Source organism: Podarcis melisellensis (assembly GCF_964234715.1).
Source record: "Podarcis melisellensis genome assembly, chromosome: 1".
Taxonomy (NCBI): domain Eukaryota; kingdom Metazoa; phylum Chordata; class Lepidosauria; order Squamata; family Lacertidae; genus Podarcis; species Podarcis melisellensis.
Genome location: NC_138528.1, coordinates 36,032,245 through 36,058,604, shown reverse-complemented (window position 1 = coordinate 36,058,604; position 26,360 = coordinate 36,032,245). Strand labels below are relative to the sequence as shown.

Below are 26,360 nucleotides of genomic sequence, written 5' to 3'. Positions count from 1 at the left end.
CCCGGAAGTGATTGCAAACGTTCTTTTGGAACCTGAACATCTGATGGGGCTTCTGCAGCTTCTGATCAGCTGGAGCAGCTTCCTTCAGCCAATCAGAAGGTGCGATTTGGTTTTTGAACGTTTTGGAAGTCAAACAGACTTCCAGAATGGATTCTGTTTGACTTCTAAGGTACGACTGCACATAATTTCAATTGACTTTTATGGACCTTCCTGAACTTAAGTCTGTTCATCAGATGGTGGTTCATGTGGACAACTCATCCAATGTGATCTGTTGGCCGTACTTAAGACAGTTCCATTCATAAGTTTATTGCTGTAGCCAAAGACCATGGCAAACTTGTAATAGGCAATAGTATTCATAAAATAATACTGAACATACACCCATAAATTCATAATATTAAAAAGACTTTGCCAAGTTACAGAGAGATGCATAAGTTTCCCTTGTGCACCTCTGACAGATCCAATATTATTTTGCCTTTTCAAAATCTAATTTGTCAACATCTCTGTTGTAAGAGAGACATTACCAGAGACACCAACAAACCAATTAAACCTCTGAATCACCACAACAATTTATAGCAATTTTATCTAACTCCTTTTTCCTTTTCTTTCTTTCTTTTTTTTGCAGCCAGTGCATAGAGGGTTGCAAAGCTATTATTGTCACTGAAAAGAAAGTAAATTATTTCTGCTAGGATGTGCCTGCGTGAACAAAGGTTTCAGAAAGCGATCTCTTGGATCTCTGCATAAAGGGCAGGCTAACAGATAATGAGTGACGTCTTCCACCTGAGGTTGACCACAAATACGATGTCTGTCTGCATATAGTACGTTGTTGTAGTGGCCAAGTAGTTAAGTCAATATGAGTCCTACAGCAATTAAAGGCTTTGAAGTTAATAAATGAAGACATGGCATGGGCTGTTCCCTGGCCACCTTACAATTAATCACTTTCTTCAAGATGTAGTTAGGATGAGTTGGGATGCTTCTCTCAGATAATCTTTGGGTTGAACTCTGGTGTCAAAAGGCAACTACATTCCCAGTGAAGAATTCAGGTCACTGGAATTCAGTTTTTCTGTGCTTGGCCTGGCAGAAGCAGGACCCAACATTTTTGACCTCTTAGGGCAGATGTGAAGCTTATCTATTCATTAAGACCTTTGCCTAAGTCTGCTATTCAGGAGGAGGAGGTCAAAATTCCTGTTAAGGCCCAGGGTTTGGAGTTCTTTTGAAGTGGCTTTGTATGATCATGGGAAGTGAATCATGGGAAGTGCTACTCTTTTGGAGGTGTTTTTCCAGACATTCATTTGCATGTGCATTATATAAACATTATATACACCATTTACAACTTATTAATTTTTTTACTAACAGTAACTAGGATCTGGAAGCGAGAACATCCCAAATATGTGAGAACACTAGGGTTATGAAATTTCAGATCTAATTTTCCCACAGCGTAGCAAACTGACGGAATGTCAGGTGCTCTGGGGTACAGTGTGGAGAACAGAAACAAAAAGGTGGGTGGCTTCCATCCTAAGCATGGGACAGATGTGAGGGCAAAGCCATCACACGTAGCCATGGGACAGGTAAACAGGAAGGCCAAATGGAAACAGCAATGGGCCCTGGCAGTTATCACTTACTTTAAGAGTTCTTGAAAGGGTTACAATCTACCTCTCATTTACATTGGAACCAGTGAAGGTGGTGAATAGCCTGTGTGAGTGTCTGGAGGCGGTTGGAGGATGGATGGCGGTTAACAGATTGAGGTTGAATCCCGACAAGACAGAAATATTGCTTCTGGGGGACAGGGGACGGGCAGGTGTGGGGGACTCCCTGGACCTGAATGAGGTAACTGTGCCCCTGAAGGACCAGGTGCACAGCTTGGGAGTTATTTTGGACTCACAACTGTCCATGGAGTCACAGGTTAATTCTGTGTCCAGGGCAACTGTCTACCAGCTCCATCTGGTACGCTGACTGAAACCCTCCCTGCCTGCAGACTGTCTCGCCAGAGCAGAACATGCATTGGTTTTTCTCCTGCTTGGATTACTGCAATGCACTCTACGTGGGGCTACCTTTGAAGGTGACCCAGAAACTACTATTAATCCAGAATGCAGTGGCTAGACTGGTGACTGGGAGCGGCCGCCGAGACCATATAACACTGATCCTGATAGACCTACATTGCCTCCCAGTATGTTTCTGAGCACAATTCAAAGTGTTGGTGCTGACCTTTAAAGGGCTAAACAGCCTCAGCCAAGTATACCTGAAGGAGCATCTCCACCCCCATCATTCAGCCTGGACACTAAGGTCCAGCTCCAAGCGCCTTCTGGCTGTTCCCTCACTGCAAGAAGTGAGGTTACAGGGAACCAGGCAGAGGGCCTACTCGGTAGTGGCACCCACCCTTTGGAATGCCCTCCCATTACATGTTAAGGAGATGAGTAATTATATAACATTTAAGAAACATCTGAAGGCAGCCCTGTAAAGGGAAGCTTTTTAAGGTTTAATATTTTACTATGTTTTTATAAGGGGGACGTGGGTGGCGCTGTGGGTAAAACCTCAGTGCCTAGGACTTGCCGATCGTATGGTCGGCGGTTCGAATCCCCACGGCGGGGTGAGCTCCCGTCGTTCAGTCCCAGCTCCTGCTCACCTAGCAGTTCGAAAGCACTCTTAAGTGCAAGTAGATAAATAGGGACCGCTTTATAGCGGAAAGTAAACGGCGTTTCTGTGTGCTGTGCTGGTGCTGGCTCGCCAGCTGCAGCTTCATCACGCTGGCCACGTGACCCGGAAGTGTCTTCGGACGGCGCCGGCTCACGGCCTCTAGAGCGAGATGAGCACGCAACCCTAGAGTCGGACACGACTTACCTTTCTATGTTTTTATATATGCTGGAAGCTGTCCAGAGTGGCTGGGGCAACCCAGTTAGATGGGAAAGAAAGAAAGAAAGAAAGAAAGAAAGAAAGAAAGAAAGAAAGAAAGAAAGAAAGAAAGAAAGAAAGAAAGAAAGAAAGAAAAGAAAAAAGAAAAAGAGTTCTTGATAGGGCTGTACAAATGTTTAGTATTATTACTGTTAGCCAAAGGCAGGTGATTAAACTAAAGGTTCTTTAGGTAGTTGACAGCCCAGGTTTTATATAATAAATTAATTTTGAGACATACAAATGGAAAAGACAGGAAATCCACACAAATAACTGACTAAATACATATATGAATTATACCCATTTCCATACAGCTGTGGCATATCAAACACTGCAAACTGTTATTTTCCAAGTCATCTTTCCTTCAGTGATTAATACATAACTGTAGAAAGCTTGTCTTGTTCCTCCATCTCATCTATGCTAACATTCTTTACGGAGCAAAACGAACTTAGGATCAGTCAACACTATTGAACAAAGCTCTACAAGATAAATTAGACTGTTGTTTTAAATTTAAATTCTCATCTTTCGCCAGGTACCCAGAAACACACAATAATTGTTCGGAGCAGCAAGGTTGGTTCTTACTTAGTTTTCCTGCCTGGGAACATGTAGCCTGCTCTGCTATCAAAATTGAAACAGAGAACTTAGGTTTTAAATCCATTTGTTAAAATGAATAAAATACAGATATGAATAGCCCAATGTTCACAAATTCAGCAGTGCTAAAAATCTATGCAGGTACAGACACCCGAAACCCAGCTGAATTAGTCACCAGCTCTGAAAAATAATAATGTTAGCATATTACATTTATTTTAAAAGTGTCCAAACCTCTTCATACACATTATATCAGTATTGTTTTTTAGGTGAGTCCTCTAAAGGGCTGCTAGAATAGGGGTGCTGTTCAGATGTTACATTCCATGAGTGTTCAGTCTGTGTACCTGGGTGCACAATAGCTGAGCTATACATACACATTCACACAAAGACTTGTAAATGTGTTGAGACACTTCATACGTTCAGTGTAACATGTGAGTATTTTGAGCAGTATCCATGCTGAATCCTGAGTTTGAATTAGTATATATACTTTTTTGTTTTGTTTTGTTTTGTTTTAGTATTGGTAATGATTTTTAACTTGGAACAATTTTTCTTCTTTTTATTTTTCACTTAGTTGTAAAATCTGAAAGAAACAGATACCTTTATACAGGCCACTATGATTCAGGACAATTATTATTTTACTTTGCCAAAGATGTTTATAACCATTTGGCTTCCATCTATCACCAAAACTCAATTAAAGCAGCTTTACTATGTCCAGCTAAAACAAACTGTTTACCTACATTTGCTCAGTGTTTACTTCACAAGAGGTAGAAGACCCAAATATAAGAGTAACAAAGGTGTCTTGGGATATGGCATGGGTCAAAAAATTTAACCCACAGAAAAAGGTCTAATCTTCGGGTTGCAACTAGAGCCTCCTTTTTTCCTTCTCTAAGTAAATGGATGCATTATAATGTTATTCATACCTCACGTGGTGTCCTAACAATTCCTGTATTCAAACTGAAAGGGATATATTCCCTTTGTTACAAAGTATTAAATTTGTCCCTTGAGATTAGTGCGTAGGCACTCTTAAAGGATGAAAAAGGATTAGGTACGCTTTCTTGCTGAGAAAGAATTCTGAAAGTGTGTGGAGAAACTCTTTTGTGTTATTAGAACCAAAAAACCCACAAATAAACCCCACCCCTTTGATAACCATCCACAAGTGAAATATTTAAATAGTTTACTGGCATTATGAGGTGTGACAGTTGTGAAACTGTATGATGATTTACTTTAAGAGTAGTTGGATTTTGAACCGTGAGATTTCACTTTGCAATTTTCAATTTGTTCAGATAGGTTCTAACAACTGCACACACACACACACACACACACACACAATGGTAATTGTGCTTATTCCCCAAAACATTCAGAATGCTTTGCCTTATGTTACTGTGAATTACAGCGTAAAGAATACTCACATGTAAACTCAAGCTAGAGTTGGGTTCTTTTAAAAAGCATAATTACAAAAATATCAACCACACAAACATAGCAGGTAAAATATAACTTGATCACTTGTATGTCCCTAATTTATGAAGCATCAGAGAACTGAATTTTGACATGGGATTTTACGGAAGCAGACTTAAAGTATGCACTGATTGGACCACAATGCACACTCAGACACAATGGCTGTGTAGGAACTCATAGAGGTGATGGTGCCGGCCTTCTTTTCACCCAATTAAAGCAAAGTGATACCAGAGCTTATAAAAGCTAGTGTTTCCCCATGTAATTCCACTGGCTCCAACAGTTTTTTGTTTTCTCCCCGAAAGACTCTTCCTGGAATTAAGGTAGGATACAGGAAGGATACACGGGTGGCGCTGTGGGTTAAACCACAGAGCCAAGAGCTTGCCGATCAGAAGGTCGGCAGTTCGAAGCCCTGCGACAGAGTGAGCTCCCAGTGCTCGGTCCCTGCTCCTGCCAACCTAGCAGTTCGAAAGCACACCAGTGCAAGTAGATAAATAGGTACCGCTCTGGCGAGAAGGTAAACAGTGTTTCCGTGTGCTGCTCTGGTTTGCCAGAAGTGGCTTAGTCATGCTAGCCTCATGACCTGGAGCTGTACGTTGGCTCCTCAGCCAGTAAAGCGAGATGAGTGCTGCAACCCCAGAGTCATCCGCGACTGGAACTAACGGTCAGGGGTCATTTAACCTTTACCTTACAGGGAAGGAATGTTATGCAACCAGATGGCCACATTCCTTTCTGTGTAACCTACTGGGCACCACATGCCTGGGGTGGGCTGTTATCCATCCACTTTCCCCATGCCATGCTTAATTTTATAAACTTCTATCATGCCACCATTTACTCACCTTCTCTGTTAACTAAAATGTCCTATGTGCTGCAAACTTTCTTCATAGGGGAGTTGCTCGTTTTGTGCAACTACAAGGAATGGCTGGCAGGAGGGCATGGTGGCAGGAGGGTCGGCATGGTGGAGTTGGCTCTGCTGGGGCACCTGTACATTGACAACCACCACACCACCTTCCGCTCTGGGTTAACCACAGTGACACTGGTGCTGGGAGGTCAGATAAAAGCTGCCATTCCGACTCACCAGTTATACCTGTCAAGCCCGTAAGCTTCCTTCCCTGACTTAGTTATTTGATTCATTCATTTGGAACTTTTATAACCTGCCCTTCACCCTCTTTTCCCAATTATACTGCTTGGTTTTTAGTGCATCCATGAGCTCTGGCTCAGAACTTATCTCCACATGGAGTTCTCCATTCTTTCCCTGTAACACTTACCACATCTGAAAACTTTAGGTTGATTGATTGTTTCTGTTAAAGGCTTCAATGGAAGAATGTAGTGAAACGGCATCCAGTGGAAAGATTATTTCCAGAAAATCTGAAAATATCTACTTTTATTCACCAGGCTATCTCCTGAGATGGTAACAGTATTGTTTCATTGGCATTCCACCCTCTTCTATATTTTAACAGTTCAAATAGCACTCTAAAAACAGATGTTCCTCTTAGAAAAGCACAATTAGAAATGTCATATATAAATGTTCATATCATATGAAGGAAGATGGTGCTTTGTTGCCAGTGTTCTTCATTTTTATCACCGATCTACCATGGATGGAAAAAGGGACACGGGTGGCACTGTGGGTTAAACCACAGAGCCTAGGACTTGCTGATCAGAAGGTCAGCGGTTCAAATCCCTGCGATGGGGTGAGCTCCCGTTGCTCGGTCCCTGCTCCTGCCAACCTAGCAGTTCAAAAGCATGCCACTGCAAGTAGATAAATAGGTACTGCTCCAGCGGGAAGGTAAACAGCGTTTCTGTGCGCTGCTCTGGTTCGCCAGAAGCAGCTTAGTCATGCTGGCCACATGACCCGGAAGCTGTACACCAGCTCCCTCGGCCAATAAAGTGAGATGAGCACCGCAACCCCAGAGTCAGTCACGACTGGACCTAATGGTCAGGGGTCCCTTTACCTTTACCATAGATGGAAATAATCCTATGAGACAATTATGATTGTGTATAATTGTTAGTGAGGAAAATCCATGTTGTGTACCATTTGCAAAACATTTTGGAAATTTCCTTTCTATTTTGCATACATAAGACGCCATGGATAAAGAGATAATAAATATATGTGTCTCCCAATATGCACCAGGTAATTTTTTGTGTGTGAACTATCAAAACAAAGGAAGTGCTCTGTGCATTCAACCAAACAATGTAACCATAAAATGAACTCTTCAGACTTGTCCCCCTTTCTTCAATATTAGTTGCAGCAGAATGTAATTCCTTCCTACCCAAGGCTAGTGTATCATAAAAATGAATATCATTAGCCAAGTTAAAAGGCACTAAGATGGCAATTTTCAAAGCAAAAATATAAATGGTATACTGGTGTAATTCGTGAAACATTATCACTGATATATTACCTCCTTAATGCAGTGCTCTGAAATGACTATCTTTATTTTGTGTAACTGAAAGAGATTTCACTGTTAAGAAAAGTGGGTGGGGGAGTTGAGGCACTGGAAATGGGTGAAGCCAAGGTTTGTTGCATCAAGGTGTCAGGCATGCTACACTCTATATGTTCAATTCCTGAGTGCCAGTTTCAGACTTTGCTCCTGGGCTCTCTATCTGCCAAAGCAAGAGTCACATTTCAGTAGTTTCAGGCAAAGATTTCTGTATGCTCGGGTTTACTGAAGCTACTGGTGTGATGAGTTTTGTGTAACTGCACAATGGGAAAGGGTGTGATCCCAGTTCAGGCATTAAACAAACATGAGGAGAAAACACAGGGTGATGTATGCTGGGCCCAATGTGTGAGCTCAGTTCCACCATTATTTTGAAGGTCTGAAGGGGAGTTCTTAGCGTGCTTGGGTAAATGTGTTCAGAAGCATCGTCCCAATCAGAAAACCTTGTTACTGCAGGGTTCCCAACCATGTGGAGACAGCTATGTGCATTCACAAACAGGAAAATGCCCTTCATAAGTCCAGAGGTAGATTGCGGGGGGGCAGTGTGTACAGAAACACAGGGGCAGATTTGTGCATGTGCCACTCCCGTGCCCACATCTTATATTTATATATCTCTACTTGGGTATAATGTGTGAATTGAGTTATACAGGAATTAGCTCCATATAATTTAGCTCATAAAATCATGAATCTAAGTTTGGATACATGGCAATACAACCTGGATCCTTGTTGGTTTCTTATCTCCATCTCAATAAGATGTCTGAAGTCTGTGGTTGTCACGTAGAAGCAAGCTTGTTTTTTTCCTGCTCCAGAGTGTAGGATCCAAACCAATGGATTCCATTTACAAGAAAGGAGATGCTGAAGAACTTTCTGACATTAAGAGCTGTTTGACAGTGGAATGGACTCCCTCGGAAAGTGGTGGATGCTCTCCTTCATTGGAAGTTCTCAAGCAGAGTTTAGAAGGCCATGTGCCATGGATGCTGTGATTCCTGCATTGCTGGGGGTTAGACTAGATGATGCTACAATTGTATGATTCTATATCCAGAAAAATATATTTCTGTTTAGCATTTAATGTCACAACAAGCAGTTCCCATGTGGGATTCGCTGCATCTCTTAGCAGAATGTGTGGAAGGATGCTACAGGACAGGGAACTCTACTTTCTCATAACCATTAGAACTTCCTTTGCCTCCCTGCCCCATCACCCTCCACCACATCCTCAAGCTAAGCGAGAGGAAGGGATCTCATGGAAATTATAGTTAATAATAAATTATACTGGTCTAGCCATTTGCATAAAATGATCATATACAACAGAAAAAGCATCAAAAATTCATTCAGCAGCATATCCACACTGCAATTTAACTAAAACGTAGGGATAGCCTATATTATTATTCATTCAGTATCCACAGGAAGTGATACTCAGATTTCCAGGAATTTTAATAACGTGAATTGGAGGACGTGAAGAAGGTGAAGAGATTACAATATTTTCATGTACTCTTTTGATTGGTAAGGGACAGTGGAGGCCCATCTGTTTTGCAGCAAAGTAAGCCCCAAACCATCTGTGTAGAGCCACATGCCAGCTAAAACACAGAGATATGCACAGTTTTTTTTGTTATGAATTTCCCCCCAGTATTAGTGTGAATAAATTAGCAACAACTAAATTAAAGACATCTTCAAAGAACACTGACTTTCCAGAGAGCACTGTAAATTGTCTCCATTTGGAAGTCATAAAATATTCTCAGGGAGTTACGTCCAACTGATTATTTCCCAATGACAGAGAAGCAGTTGGCTGGGAAGGAAATGGTCTTTCTTCAGTTTTGTAAGGTTGCTTCAGCTACAGCACCATCTTTAAGATTTTCAAAGAGCTCTTAATTGCAAACAAAGTCGTACAGAATGCATCTTTGCCCCCTTTCCAACACAAACCTTGGAAGGGAAGTTCCTTGCCAAATGCTTAGGCTTCGACAGACCTCTGTTTCTGCCATATTGAATCACAGGAACAAATGAATAATAGATGATAGAAAGCAAAACCCTATTTATTTATTTATTTATTTATTTATTTATTTATTTATTTAAAGTCTTTGAGGCAAGTACTTTACAGGCTAATTCTTTCCCCACCCCTCTAGAAGTTCCTTCCTGTTTTCTTCTTCCCTCCCGTCTCCATTGCGTGTCTTTAAAAAAATATTTTATGTTGTAAGTCTGTGGGCAGTGGTGGATCTTGGGGTCTCAAATTTCAGCGGCACCCCAAAATTTGGTGTCCCCTCGCCTCTCATTTCCATTCTACATCATAGTTGCAGCACCCCCAGCAGCACCCTGGGGCGCTGCACCCAGTGCGGCTGAACCGGCCACCCTCCTCTCAATCCACCTCTGCTGCAGGCTAGAACTGTCTTGTTTCAATTGTACGTAAGCCGCTCTGGGAAGTGTTTTGGATGAAGTGTGGAGAACAAATGTTCTAAATGAATGAATGGAACAATTGTAGAACCATCCTTTCCACCCATTCCCCTGGATGGATATGTAAAATAAGCAGGAAAAAAGTCTGACTTGGGGTTTTTCATCACTATATTTCAGATGGTACTGACACTATCAAGGCAGGTTATCGAACCGCTCTTTGATCCTGTTTTAACAAACTGTGGTGTGATCACCCCATAGGTCTCGCCATGTGTTACCCCTGTGCTGTGTTGATGAAAGAGCACAGCCACAACGTTAGCCCTACCTTGGACACCACTAATCCTTTCTGCAACAACTGTATATTGTGCACAGTGAAATTCCATCAGGTGGTTGTTGCAAAAAGGATTGATGTTGGAGCAAGCAATAGCAGACAGTGTGGTGGGGTTGTGGTGCTCAGGTAACTAGTTGACCATGTATGTGCTGCTTACCAGGAGGAGAGGGGGAGTGGCAGAAAGTGGTGGGGTGAGACTGATGTGGTGCAAGCACATTCATGGAACCAATCTAGTGCTCCTACTGGCATGCTTTTACCGCAGGAACCTTGCCACCACCCTCCCACTCCCCCTTTACCAGATGGTAAGCAGCAGTGATGGGATGACATGTACTGGCTTGATGCAGATGACTGGTGGAGGAACCAGCTGGGGAACCCCCAAGGGAACCCCCAGGAGAAGAAGGCTCAGAGCTATGGGGTTAGTGGTGGGGTGACGACGAGTGGTCAGAGGGAAAAGGAAGTGGGAGGAGGATGTGTTGGAAGCTGAAGAGATAACAGGGTTTAGTGAGCAGGAAGAGGCCGTGACAGAGAGCAGTCCAGAATAAGTGGCAGAAGCGGAAGCTGGAGAGAAGGCGGGCCAAGAGACAGAGATGAGTCAGGCTGCTCAAGAAGCCAAGGAATCTCCCCCTTCTACTGTGACCAGCTCCCCTCCCCACTGGTCTCACAAAACATGGAGGGGAATGAAGAGGGCGGAGCAAAGAGAAACAAAACGAAGGAGCCTAAGGAGCCTAAGGTCACTGGGGAATGACTTGTGAGAGGATTCTTAGAGAGCAATGGTAAGGCAGGGACCTTCGGTCCTCGCAACTGCCTCATTGGGGCAAGACTATTGGGGAAGTTGCTGTGATCACTACGCCTGAGCTGTCTTGGTTTCTTTGAATAAAGAGTTAACTTCACTGACACCGGGTGTTTTATTGCTGACCCAGGCCTGACTCCAGCTCCTGACCCGTGATCAACCAGAGTTCAGAGGGGTGCCACTGCCCCACTATGCCAGCCACTGCTGAAGGCAGGTCTGAAGTTCCCTTTTGCACCCATTTCTATTCCTCCTACAGCTTTAACATTTTTATTCATCCAAGCAGTTTACAACAATTAAAACACAATAAGAACAACACAAAAATCAAAACAGATCACCAGCTGACTATTATGGAACATGTTTTTCTTAATTGTCTGCATAAGGCTGGCGGCTCCTACCTATCTGCCTCCACAACCTCATTCAATTGCATTACATTTAAGCAAACAAAATATGTCAAAGCCCATCCATCAACTGTCAGCAGGGGGAGGTAACAGTTTTGAACTGGTGTGAGAAACCTATGGTTTGTTAGGAGTGGGTGCAATATAGTGGCTAGAAATCCTAGATTCAGGGCTCATTGAAGCCAGACACAAAGGCTGTGTTTGGCTTAATAAGGCTTTTGTCCATATATGCAGCTCCTTCACAGTGCAAGCAGTCAAACCAGGGACCCAGTTAGGATAAAATGGGGAAGTCAGATTTGATTGCTTGTGCCACAAAGAGAGGAGAAAAGGAGGTATGAACCTGGGCAGAAAGCTGGCTCACATCTTGGCTTATGATCATCCTAACTAGGCCATAAAGTGGCTTCAGGCAACCTCCTGCTCCATGACAGATCCTGCATACAAATACGTTACACTCTGGCTAGGAGATGTGAAAGGTAGCATTCTAGAAACAAGGTATCCTGTGTTGCAGCTTATGGCATCACCATTCACATTTATCCCTTATCATCTGTGAACTCAAGTCTCATAATTATCTCCTGGTCTGGGCCAGGATTGCAATGGAGAAGGTGATGGAGCTGCAACAATATCAGACACCATTTCAAGTCATACTGCTGGGAAAGAGCTTGATCTCTCATCTTCTGACCACACTGCTGAATTAGACAAAAAACCCATCTAAGCTGGCATCCAGTTCTCACAGTGACCAACCAAATACCTATGCAAAGTCTACCAGCAAGACACAAGCACAACAGAACTTTCCCCTTTTGTGATTCCCAGCAACTGAGGCATACAGTCTACAGTACTAGACGGCTATTAGTAGCTGTTCATAGACTTCTTCTCCATGAATTTTAAAGCCTTCCAAATTGGTGGCCATTTGTAGTAGCAAATTCCACAGTTTATGCGCTGGGTTTAAAGAAAGAGCATGCTGTTTCAGAATATTATTTTTAATTAATTTATTTTTTCCAGATATTTACAGATCACCTTTTGCTTTAAGGGAGTGTGTTTCACAGTACACAATACACCACCTGGAGAGCTTTTTGATCAAATCCTTTATACATTTTGTAAACAAAAATTTAAAAAACACGATGATGATGATGATGATGATGGTGATGATGATGTGTCCCATACATGCCCAGGCTGGTATTGTGCTGGTAAGCTCATCCCCTAACCTTTGCACATCCACCTGAATGTGTGTATTTACCAAGGGCCTTTCTGAACTTACCATTTATAGTTGCTGTTTGATCTGACATTTTTAAGCGTGAATTTGTAGCTGATTGTCTGCCCTCGGCACTGTTATAAGAGAATGAGTGTGAGGTTTTCCTTTCCACACTAATGGCAGGTTGTGGCATTGAAGAAAGCTCCTCTGGCTGTAATCACAGTCCTTGCATACCCTTGTGTTCCTCTAGCTGGTAAACTCTGGAGTTATGAGCACGTGCATGGGAATAGGTCATAGTGGGTAGCTTGATGAAGATGTTGACCCGATGTGAGGCTACTGTGAAGAAGGTCAAATCCATGTTAAGGATTGTTGGGAAGGGAATTGAAAATAAAATTGCCACTGCCATAATGCTGTTGCACAAATCTATGGTGAAACCACACTTGGAATACTGTGTCCACCTCAAAAAGGATATTGAGAAAGTTCAAAAAAGGCAATCAGAATGAGCAAGGGATCATTATGATACAAGTAGGGAGGTTATTCGTTGAAATGGATATGACAGGGGTACATAAGATTCTTCTTCTTTGGCGATCACTTGTAGCCGAGTAAGATTGTCTTCCATAAACATGGTAATAACATTGAGTCCGTAAGTGACTGTGGAGGCCAATTCTGGATCCACACGTCCTTCCACAGTGGGAACATTGGTTTCCAGGCGGGAGTTGATCATGGTGTGGATCAACTGCCGCCTGTCCCATTAAACTTTAATTAGTTTAATGTAAATGCCCAGTGCACTTCCTTCTTTAAAAGTCTTACTACGGCAGAGGATTTCGCGCAGCAGCTAAGAAGGGCAGGAGAGGCAGCATCTTCCCAAAAAGGAGTCCTGGAGCATGCGGTTTGTAAATCAAAAATAAGGTTTATTTACAAAACACCAAAAAACAACCCTGGCGACGAATCACACATCTCAGCAAAACACACACCCAAAAGGGAGAAGGGGGAGAACAAACAAACAGGGGGACTATTTATACAGACTCATGTTCCTGGAAGCCTAATGACCTCCAGCTGCTCAGTGATTAGAGCGTTTCTGCTACTCTTTTAACCCTTTGATAGCAACACCCCCTCTCGCTCGTAACACTGAGCTGTACCAACCTTAATACAAATTTAAACCTGAACAGAAACATTTATGAGATTGCGGACTCAAAGCTTTTGTAAAACCGTCTGCGAGATTTTCTTGGCTTGGACAATACTTTAGTTCAATTAAACCTTGTTTTACACTTTGGCATACATTTTGATAACGGATATCCAAGTGTTTTGTGTGCGCCTTGAATTGACCTGATTTAGCTAGTTTAATACAAGGTTGATTGTCTTCCCACACTCTGATAGGTAGGGAACATTCTCCAAACAATTCTTGTACCAGTTGCTTATAAAATTCCAGTTCTCTACATATATCTGATAACGCATTGAACTCAGATTCAGTTGAACTTAAAGCTATAAGTGATTGCTTTCTTGATCTCCAACCAATTAGTGCATTTCCAAATTTTATCGCCATTCCTGACACTGATTTTCTATCTGGTCCAGCATCTGCCCAACTGCTGTCGGCCCAACATTCAAGTTGTGTGCTGCCCTCTGCTGATAGTTTTAAGCGAAAGCTTTTGGTAGTTTGGAGATACCTTAAAACTCTTTTTACTCCTTGCCAAGCATGCATTGATGGTTTTTCAGCTTGTCTACACAGCATGTTGACAGCATATGTTATATCGGGCCGAGTCCACTGTGCAATGTGGAGTAGACTGCCTATCGCTGACTGGTAAACCCCGGGATTACAGAACTCTGCCTTTTGCTCAGTTTGAGCATCCTTTGTGTAACTTAACTCCATTGGGGTTTTAACACCAGCACAGTTGTTCATTTTAAACCTTTCCAGCAACTGCTGGATTTTAGCTTCTTGGCTAAGCCAATAGTTACCATTTTCATCTTGCTGAATTTTAACTCCTAGATAAACAGATACATTGCCTAGTGATTTTATCTGAAACCTTTCTCCAAGCTTTGTGGCAAATTGTTGTGCAAGTTTATCATCCTTTCCACTGTATAATAAATCGTCAACAAATATCAAAACTGCTTCTTGTTCACATCCCGAGCCTTTTAGATAAAGACACGCATCTGCTGCGCTCTTTCTGAACCCCATGCTCTCTAGAGCATCGTTTAAGCAGGAATTCCAATTACGGGCGGACTGTTTCAACCCATAAATGGATTTGTGTAGGCGCCAGACCTGGTTTGGCTTGTCTCCTTCAAAACCTGGTGGTGGTGTCATATAGACTTCCTCCTGTAAGTCTGCATTTAAATAAGCCACATTGACATCAAAATGAAACAGCTTATTACCCTTCTTAGCTGAAGAGGCTAGAAGCATTCTTAATGACTCCGATCTTGAAGTAGGGGCATAGATTTGAGAATAGTGAACACCTTTGCGCTGCGAAAACCCTTTTGCAACTAGCCGGGCTTTATATTGCAACTCTTCAGTAGTTGTGGGCTTTAAACGATATACCCATCGACAACCTACAGCTTGTTGCCCTTTCGGAAGCTCTGTACTTGTAAACACACCGAGAGACTTCATTGAAGCCATCTCTTTTTCCATTGCTTCCTGCCACTTTACGGCTTCTGAGCTTGGAAGCTGTTGTACTTCCATATAGCTTTCTGGCTCACACTGTGCCATATTTACGTATACACTTGTCACCTTAAACCGCTCTGGCGGCTTGCCCTTCGTGGCGCGTTTTGACCTGCGCAATTGCTCCTCTTGTGCCCCCTCTGACCGTTGGCTGTCAGAATCTGTCTCAGACTTTATGTCTGGACGTGCCTCTAGGGATAAAGACCTCCGTTTAGATACCTCCCTTGGGCTTGGTGTTGCAGGTGACCTGCTTTGCTTTTGCTGTCTGCTAGGCCTACTGACTGGCGAAGTTGGAGCACTCCTAGATTCTGGCTTTTCTACCTTAGGAGAAGAACCTCGTGCCTGATCAGAATCTGCATCTAAACCATGTGCACCATCCCTTTCTGGCTCATCACTCTCTGGACTTTCTTTCTCAGCATGAATGCCTAAATCATCTCTTAAAATGTCAGGGTTAGCGTGTAAGTGAGTCCATCCGGACTGCTCACAAAAATCAGCGTTCCTACTGAGGACCACTCTTGTAGTATCCCCACCTGGGTCCACAAACCTCCAAGATTTGGCATGTGGTTCGTACCCGCAAAAGATGAGTTTCCTAGCCCTTGGACTTCCCTTTTTCCTTAACGCTTTTGGGATAAGTACATAGGCTTGAGATCCAAACACCCGAAAGTAATTAACTTTGGGCTTCTTCCCATATAGAGCAAAATAAGGCGTAGTATCAATTACCGAATTGTATACTCGGTTCAGAATATGAGTAGCCGCCTGCCAGGCTTCCGCCCAGTAACTCTGAGGAAGTTTAGCATCAAACAACATAGAGTTTGCCAACTCTTGCAGAACCCTATTTTTACGTTCGGCCACGCCTCCTTCTTGGGGGGAATAAGGTGTAGACAGACGATGCTTAATTCCCTTTTTCTTAAAGAAATTCTGCAACACAGACCCGGTAAATTCTGACCCTCTGTCTGTCTGAAAAGCAAGTACTCTAGTACCGAATTCAAGTTCTACCGCATGAACCCAATTTTTAACTGTTTCTGCAGTATCTGCTTTTGTTTTGAGAGGAAAAAACCATGTAACCTTTGTTTTGTCATCCGAGAGACACAGTGCATACTTTGAACCTCCCATGCTAGCAACAGGCATTGGGCCACATAGGTCCATATGCACAAGTTGGAATACTTTGTCAGATTTCCTATCTGAACTGGGATAGCTGCATCTATGAACCTTCGCACTTTTGCATGCAGTACAATCCAAATACTTAGTACATTTGTTCAATTTGCACCCTTCTGATAATTCAGGTTGCCTTTTAACATACTGAAAATTAATATGCCCTAAACGGCGGTGCCATAAATGAACACAAGAATTATGGGTAGGCGTGTTCACACAACCAGCATGAACCTGTTCAACTTCATCTGGACTTGTCTCAAAATAATATAACCCATTTCTGCTTTCCACCTGCAAAAGAGATACGTTATTCTTTGAAATAGTGCAAACCCCATTTTCAAACACAGTTTTAAACCCATTTCTATCAAGTTCTGACACAGACAAAATACACCCCTTCAGTCCCTTTAGCACGTAGGCATCAATTTCTGTTTGCAAACAATTTAAGAACACTGTGCCTACAGTCTCTAAGGAACGTTTAGTTGAATCTGCCATTGTCACAACTTTAGGGGTTAGCAAATGTCTGCAATTCTGCAAACGTACACTAGATGGCGCCACCAGGTGGTGAGATGCACCACTGTCGATCAACCAGCGTAGATTGCTGCCTTGGCCACGCCCTTGCATCAACGCCATTGCTGAAGCCATGTGCTGTGTGCTGTGGGAGTAGCCACGACCTCCTCCTCTTCTTCGACGTCCCCTGGAACTCCTTGTCTGGTAACTAGGGGTAACGGCCTTGTTGCTGTCTTGACCAGGTTCACGTGTGCAATTCCTGATTAGATGGGAAGGGGAACCACAGCGAAAACAGTGTCTAGCTGCAAAAGCATTTACTGTGTGCTCAAACTCAGCATCAACACTCTTAGGCACAGCATAACTCCCCTCTTTCTCTTTGCCTTTTATCCTGTTCATCCGCAAGCCGAGAAGAAATGTATTCAAGGGTTAATTCAGTTGAAGGCATAGCTTCCAAAGTTAGAGCTAGAGTCTCATAGCTTTTATCAAGAGAAGACAACAATATGTATGACTGCTGCTCCATAGAGAAAGGAATGCCCAGCTGCCTTAGTTGATTAAAGGCAGACACCATTTTGGCAATATGTTCTTTCACACACGCTCCCGGTTGGAGACGTAAATCAAACAAACATCTTGTAGCATGGATCTTGGCCCCCGCAGTGTTTCTGGAATTTAACCGCTGCAGAACCGTCCAGACCTCATGCGTGTTCTTTAACTCAGAAACATAAGGCATTTGCTCTGGTCCCACTGCCAAAACTAGTAGACCTTGGGCTTTCCTGTCGCGTTTCTGTGAAGCTGCTGGTGCTGCTTTGGCTTCTGCAGACGCGTCTGCAGCTGCCTGTAAAGGCGGTGCTTCAGTACAGCTCCACAACTCTTTTGCTTGCAACCAAACCCTTACTCTAGCCTTCCAATCTTGCCAATTTTTCCCATTGAGTCGCGTAAACGGGACAGTAAAACTTTCCTGGGACTCTGCCATCCTCCCTGGGGCTTAGGAACGATACTCACACACCTGTAGACCGTCTCCCAGCTGCTGAGGTGGCTCCTTGAGGAATCAGACGTCTTCCAGCGAGTACAAACTGCGCAGTGCCTCTTTAAAACTTTTCTAGGCACGTTGCAGGACTCAAGCTGCTTTGGAGGCTTTCGTTGTCGGCAACCGCTTCTGTCTTCACTCCAGTCCTTGCATAAATCACTCTGAACTGCTCTCCTTATCTCCTTCTTGACGTACAAACAACCATAACCTGTCCCATTAAACTTTAATTAGTTTAATGTAAATGCCCAGTGCACTTCCTTCTTTAAAAGTCTTACTACGGCAGAGGATTTCGCGCAGCAGCTAAGAAGGGCAGGAGAGGCAGCATCTTCCCAAAAAGGAGTCCTGGAGCATGCGGTTTGTAAATCAAAAATAAGGTTTATTTACAAAACACCAAAAAACAACCCTGGCGACGAATCACACATCTCAGCAAAACACACACCCAAAAGGGAGAAGGGGGAGAACAAACAAACAGGGGGACTATTTATACAGACTCATGTTCCTGGAAGCCTAATGACCTCCAGCTGCTCAGTGATTAGAGCGTTTCTGCTACTCTTTTAACCCTTTGATAGCAACACCGCCTGGTGTGCATTCCTCTTAGCACGTTTCTCCCTTGCATCCAGAGTTCGTGTGTCTTCAAAGCCCATGACACCTTTGGTAAAGGCTATTCTCCAACTGGAGCGCTCCCAGGCCAATGTTTCCCAATTGTCAGCGTTTATGCTACATTTTTTTAAGATTTGCCTTGAGACAGTCTTTAAACTTCTTTTGTTGACCACCAGCATTACGCTTTCCATTTTTAAGTTTGGACTAGAGTAGTTGCTTTGGAAGACAATCATCAGGCATCCTGATTGCGCATGGTTTGGACCAAGTGGACAGGGAGGGTTTTTCTTCTTTCTCTCTCTCTCTCTCTAATAATAATTGAACCTGGAGCCATTCAATAAATGTTGGAAGATTCAGGGCAGGCAAAACAAAACACTTTACACAATGCAATTTGCTCCCATAAGAGGTAATGAAGGCCATAAACTTGGATGACTTTAAAAGAGGATTAGGCAAATTTATGAAGGGTAAGGTTATCACCGGCTGCTATACATGGTGGCTATTTGCTTTTTCCACTGTTGGGGGCTGTATGCCTTTGGATACAAGTTGCTGGGAAGAGTTGATATTGCACTCAGGTCTTGCTGGTGGACTTCTCATAGGCATCTGGTTGGCCATGGTGATAACAGGATGATGGACTACATGGGCCTTTGGCCTGATCCTGCAAGGCTCTTTTCTTGTTCTAATGTTCAGAGTTGGGAGACATAGATGAAGGGAAATTGTTTTAAATAAGGAGCCTTGGCAATATTGGCATCTGCATATACACTATACACATACCATATTTACCCTTGCTGTGACTTATGGCACACAAGAAACTCTAACCATCCATGAGGATGCTCTTAGATCTATGACTGTAACACTGGATGCACAAATTGGCTCTGTGACCAGGAGACCCTTTACTAGCTCCAGTTGTTTTGCCAGCTACTGTCATTCCTCAACAGGAATATTCTATCCAGTTTGACCCATGTGCTGGTAATCTTCCAAACACATTACAGCAAAGTGCTCTATGGTAGGAACTGGGGTTGGTACCTCAACTTCAGCCACTTCAGCAGGGGGAAATGGCATGCCAGCTCCTCCCCTTGACCTTCTGGTGGAGCAGAGAGCTTCAGCAAAAGCTGGGGAGAGCTGTGGGCAGCTCAGCAGATGGCAGCAACTGATCAGGAGCCTGAACATGAGGGTGGACTACGGTTTCCTAGAATCGGATGCCTCCTCTGCAGATGGCAGCAAACCCAGGCTCTCCAAAGGACATCATGTATTTATACTGTTGTAAAGCAGTTTACTAAAAGTTGTAAAGCAGTTTACTAACGATTCTCATTTTATGATCTGTAGAAGCACCCTGTATGCCTGGGCTGTTCTGATTAGCATGAAATGCAATGGCAGCTACGCCATACGTTATTGGGGACAGTGAGTATCCTTGCCCTCTATAGGTGAAAAGACCTTGAATTGTGATTGTCAACAGAGGCAACTGCTTGAGGACCTCAACAGGGGGATGCAAAAGCTCAACTTGAGGGTTGGGGGACCTTCTGGAAGAGAAGGGCATATTTCACAGACAGTTGTAGAAGGCCAGGGAGATTGGTGAAATCAGGTGTCTCGTCCTGAGGAAACAGAAATACTTGCACAAAGCCATCACTGTAGACAGTCCAGTGTCTTTTTGCATAATGCATCCAGACCTCAACACCTCACAAAACATGTTTAAAGGCTACCAGAACATGCATAGCAGGTGTTTGCCACCTTTCCGTTCTCCTATGTCTAGGATCTTGCTCATCCTTCCAGGAGTTAGAACGTGGCTCATTCAGGACATTCTGAGAATCACATGAACTTTTGCCAGACCGCTGCAATTTGGAAGCAGTATATTCTGTTTAGACATCATTTGCATGGTGACTAAGCATGGCTATAGATGAATCTGGATTGCACCCACTGGCCCAGGTTCAAACTCCACATGTTGACCATAATTTTTTTTAAGTGTCTCTATGGTTTGTGTCTGGAGGCTGTGTTCAGAAGCAATGGTGAATGACAGAGGATATGGGCAGCACTACAGTTTTGACATCTCCCTTACACATTCAGTCAAGGTGCATATTGTGCTTGAAATTTAATATACAAAAAAGCCTGTATAGGCTAGTTAAAAGTAGATTTCTAGCATTTAAAAAGTTATTCCCCCAATGGCGTGCTTGCCTCCATTGTATGTTACTTCTCTTTCCAAGCATAGGATAACATTTCTGCTGCTATCTCATATGGAATTTTCTAATTTTGTGGTCCGGTAGGAAGGAAAAACTTATAGATGCTGCACCTCACTTTAACACGGAAAATAAACACCCAACATGCCTGAACTGAAGGGATTTCAGTCTTCAGGTCGCATTCTCTTACTGTCAAATCTGAGTGGCAGGATTAAATATAATTGATTTGAACAGTACAATAAATCACCTTAAATTCAGAAACACCTATTTAAATAATATTCATCTGGATTGAGGATTTGGTCACTAATACTGCATTCCTAAGCCATCTCCTACCCTATACATATTCACCTCGAAGTAAGTTCCATTATTTTGGCTGCAGGTTTGTGGGGCTGCAAGTGTCACTCTCTTGTAGAACTTCTAGTCTATCTCTGAATACATGTTGACCATTCTGATTTGCAAGGAACTTGAAGATAATTTTTTAACAACTTTAATATGTGTAAAAGGACTCTAATTGGTATTTGTTATTTATCAAGTATGTCATAGTACGTCCATAATCATTATCATGATCGATAGCTTCTTGTTCATTAGCAAAGAGATTCTCAAGAAAGATAAAAATATTAGAAAATGAAACTCTTGTGTTGCTATTTATCATCCATTTAAAATTCACTTCAAGTAATAACTTCAGCATTAATTATTTCAGTAATTTTCTAAATCCAAGGGCTTCAGGTCTGTAATATGTCTTCCTCAGCTGACAATTTTTGTTATGCGGTGCAAAATAACTTTGTGATCCTAAAATTACTTTTTTTATATTCATTATTTTTAAACATGCAGGGGCAGGGTTTTTTGTGTTTTTTTTAAACTCGTTATGTAGCGAATGACCTGTTTTGAACTTCACCAGAATTTTTAAAGGAAAAATTATTCAAGCATGAAGGAGTTTGGTGATTTTTCTGCATGACTTGAAATTATTTTAAAATTCAGCTATAAGAAGGTTAAGCAACCTATACTAAAATGTAAAAGGATATATATTAAAAATCAGATAAATCATTGTTTGCAGTATCGGGGGGGGACACTTAAAGAGGTCATACTAGGATATGCTTAAATCTTATGCATACTGCAAGAGATATTCATTTTAAAATAGTGCACTATCTAGCTATATATTCCATAGGAAAGAGATACCAAGACCTGATACAGGTAAGAAATTGTTTTTCTTTGTTACCCTAGTGCTTACATAACAACAATAGTATATTACGATTTAAGGAACCAATGAAAAGTAATGTGACTTTATCCAAGAGCAACATTTGTTTTGGAAATTTAAATAAGATGTCGGGTTTTTACTTTAATATATACAGAGATTTTGTGCTTAAAGAGACTACCATATGTTTCCTTAATCAGAATACTGCACTCTATTCCCCCTCTCCTGCTCCCAAATACTGTATTGGAGTGCAATTTTTTTCTGCCCCCCACCCCACTTTATAAAACAGTAAATTCTGGAACATTTTACCCATGCATGTCAAGTTACTGCCAGTATACAATGCACATTCTCATTAATGCTTCCCAGTCATTCTAGACTTAGGCAAAGAGTGTCCAAAAGTACCATATTTAGCTTCTATCTGAAATTCTCCCGAGCTGTCAATTTAGGTGTTAAAGAGACCATTTGTAAAGCTTGGCTGGGAACTGCCATTATTGACTGGAATGTGTGTTTATCATTACATTCAATGATGAAAGTGGAACATGTAGCATATGAATAAATGTCAGCAGATGTTTCTTTTAAATGGCCTGATTTCAACCTCCTGTTGTTTGTCTTGAATACAAATATTATAAAAGGGAAAAAGGCAGAAAATTTTATGACATAAGTGCAAGGATAGTTATTTTAAAAAACAAAAATAATTATCAGAGTCAGTAGAGAGTGAGGAAAGTATAATTAATAGGAATAATTAGGTGTTGTTATTGCTTAATTTGAAAATTAGAGAAAAGGATGGAACAGCAGTTCACTGTAGCCCAGAAACCTACAATCTTCACTCGCAAGGACTGGGAAAGGTCGACAAGATTTGTTACCAAAATTGAAGCCTCCGATAAAGTTGTATTTTTGCGCAGTTTTTACTTTTTGTTCAAAAAAGCCCAAACAAACAAAAATAATCCCAAGAAACAGGTGGTGAGAGAAGAAGGGCTAGGACACCCCCCACAGTTGGAATGTTCTCAGTCACTTGGATGGAAAGATTCCCTTCAGAAATTCTCACACTTCATGGGCCCTTCAAAGATGTTCAGTAACTCAAGCACCAAATGTTTGCTTTGCGTGAGAAACAGAGAGAGAGAGAGAGGGAGAGGGGGAGAGAGAGAGAGGAGAAAAGGAAAGAAAAAGCAGGGGACTTCTTCAGCTGCAATTATGATCGTTCTGGATTTCTCCAGATATTTCTCATCACTTGTTTCAGGGCCTATGTCGTTGTTACTTTCCCCCCAGGTACATGAAGAACCCCCCCCCCCGACTTCCTTTGCATTCTGAATCACTGTGTTATGCAGTTTGGGAAAAGGTGGCAGGACGTGTCAAGGGATAAGACAAGAAGGAACGTGGCACTTTGTGACAGAATTCCATGGGTAAGTACTGCATACTGACTCCATAGACCCTAGGGGGTAATAGGGTAGTGACTTTCCAGCTAGGCTCCCTTTGTTAAGAGCTATTGCAGAAGGGATGATCTTTAATGCTATTTTTGCACATTTAAAATAATCAAGCAGTAGCTGGAGCCATATAGCAAAGGTGAGGTTTGCTTAAAGTTTTGAGTAGAAGCCACCAGTACTATTTGAGAATAAGTATTTTGAGGGTCATGGTCTTTGTCTGCAATTTTACCACGTGGTACAAGAGCTACAGCCATTCCTGGACTTGGAAAGCTTGGCCACAGTATTTCATGCATTGGTTACCTCAAGACTAGATTACTGCAATGTGGTCTATGTGGGGCTTCCCTTCCACTTGATCTGGAAGGAACAGTTAGTGCATAATGCTGAGGCAAGAGTAAAGACCCTATCAGCATAGAACAGCTCTGCTCAGAGATCAGCACTGTAGTAATAATAATAATAATAATAATAATAATAATAATAATAATAATAATAATAATTTATTTATACCCCGCCCATCTGGCTGAGTTTCCCCAGCCACTCTGGGCGGCTCCCAATAAAGTGTTAAAAACAGTACAGCGTTAAATATTAAAAACTTCCCTGAACAGGGCTGCCTTAAGATGTCTTCTGAATGTCAGGTAGTTGTTTATCTCTTTGACATCTGATGGGAGGGCGTTCTGGGCGTTCCACAGGGCGGGCGCCACTACCAAGAAGGCCCTCTGTCTGGTTCCCTGTAGCCTCACTTCTCGCAATAAGGGAACCACCAGAAGGCCCTCGGCGCTGGATCTCAGTGTCCGGGCTGAACGATGGGGGTGGAGACTATATTTGGGAGTGGGTTGTCTATATTTGGTCCTGCACCCAGTTTAAGGTGTTCCTATTAATATATAAAGCTCTCAGCAGCATGGGACCAATTTACCTTACCACCATATATGCCTACTCAACTGCTTTGATCTGTGGAATTGGTACTGTTACACATGCCACGTAATACTCATTCCACATTGGTAAGAAATTGGTGATTACTCTCTTCCAATTCTACAATTCTATGATCTTTTAGGGTGACAGCACTATGGAACTCCCTGCCTATTGATGTCAGTAAAGCAGCTTCACTGTACTCTTTCGGGTGCCTCCTAAAAATGTTTTTGTTTAGGCCTCACTTGATAGAGAGGACAGTCCATCGCCTAACTCTCAAACTCTTGGTATAAGAACATTTGTTACTCCCGATTGCATTTTACCACATTGCTGCCACACCATACCAAACTAAGCTGATGGGTCTCACACCCAAATAAGTCTAATTCCCAGTAGATGTGGTTAGAATTGTAGTGCCACGGTCCCGCACACAGAGACCCCCTGACACACAGAACTAAAACTGATTTCTATCAAAAGTTCATTTATTATTATTTCACAAAACGTACAGAACCACTTGATTGAAAATATAAAACCTCAAAGCAGTTTGGAAAAAGAAAACCTCACCTAATGAAATTGTCAGTGAAAATGGTTTAAAACAATAATTCCAGAAAATAATTTAAATCATTGATGAGCTAAAAAAAAGCATCTTAAAACGCACACCAACATTAGGCAAGTCTGGATAGGTTTGCCTAAACAAAGCATTTTTCAGGAGTTTCTAAAAAGTGTACAGCAAAGGTTTCTTCTTGACGTCATTAGAAAAGGAGTTCCAAAGTGTAGATTCTACCACATTAAAATATGAAATTCTTACCAATCCAGAGCATGATGTGGCAGCTGTGGCATTGCCCATTGGAACAATGCCACAGCTCGTCACTTTATTTTTTGGTGAGAATGTGGGGTTTGCAGCAGTGATAGGTAAACCATCTTAGCCTTTAAAGGGGTTTGCAGCAGTGATAGGTAAACCATCTTAGCCTTTAAAGGAAAAAAAAAGGAAGGTAATTTAAAACATGAACAAGACTAAAAGAACAAAAATTCAAAATGACTGAAGGATGATGGCATGCTTTCCCAATTATAAAACTTCTAGAAGTCATAGCTTTTTCATAGATACGTGTCTGATTGTTGTTATTGTCCCTGATGATATTTCCCATCACAGCTGAACGGCAGCCTGATGTACATGCTCAAAACTTTGCTCAACTTGGGCAGCGGCAGTTTGCTTCCTAAGCAGATGTTCTCACAGGCAGGATTGGTGGGGAGCAAGACCTTCTCAGCAGGTGAACTAACTCTTTGGAACTTCCTGCCCAGTCATGCCCACCTTACAAGATCTTGCACTTCTCTCAATATTTAATGAAAAGTTAGCTGCTTGAAAGAGCTTTCCTATAGTTGATTGCTGGTTTTGCTTTTAACCAGCACATTCTGAAAACCTACCGGTGCATCCAAACATTTTAGGGCCACCAGGGTTGGTTTGTGAATACAGTCAATTACTGTGAAGACTGTATTATTGCCAATATTATAATATGATGATTGTATTACTATGTGATTGTCCATTTTACATCACAAATATTTTATAATATGATGAATTGTATATTATTATTATTGTATGATTTTATGATAGCACCTGAAAAACTCTTATGATCTATTTATATTATTTGTATTATTTTAATTTTATTCTGTACAACACTCAAATTTTCTAATACATTAATTAATAAAAGTTGCTTCTGAAATGCTTCTTTTCCATTTGGATTATTGGTTATATTTTTCTTCTGCTTTATTTGATTTTATCATGCTTTGTGTGTGGCTTTTGAATAGTAAATATTTTTTATAAATACGCTTCAAAGTTATTTCCTTTCTGGGATTTTTTTTTGGGGGGGTTGGGGTTGGGTTGATACACTGACACCAGTTCCCCACCACAACTAAGTTTAGCATGTATGAAGAAGAAGAGAAATACTTTCAAACTCACAAGAATAGCAAATACATAGTAGTCCTCATCAAGCTATGGTTAGTGATAACCAAATAAATACTATTTAAAATGGGATTCAGTCACAAATGCTAATTATTTTGCTTTTTTTAAAAAAATGTATGTATCGTTTTTATTTCAGAAATGTATGTCTGTAAAAAGTAAACGATACAGCAGCAGTAAAAATGATAGATTTGTGGAATGCTATAAATGAGGATTAATGGGGGTAAAAATCAATCAAACGTGGTCTCGTTGCAGCTAAAATTGTAGGACAACTCTTACTCTAATCTGCGACTATTCCATTTTAGTCATGTTAAAAGCTCTCACATTTTCAGTGTTTGAGTATTCAAGTAGTCTTC

The 26,360-nt window shown here is 41.9% G+C and overlaps 1 long non-coding RNA gene across 1 annotated transcript; it reads left to right on the top strand.

Moving 5' to 3' along the window:
- The first annotated feature begins 22,875 nt into the window (after positions 1-22,875).
- LOC309356624 lies at positions 22,876-25,768 on the top strand. The gene is made up of 2 exons (XR_014162877.1): positions 22,876-23,129; positions 25,201-25,768. It is a non-coding gene; the product is annotated as an uncharacterized lncRNA (long non-coding RNA).
- The last annotated feature ends 592 nt before the right edge of the window (positions 25,769-26,360 follow it).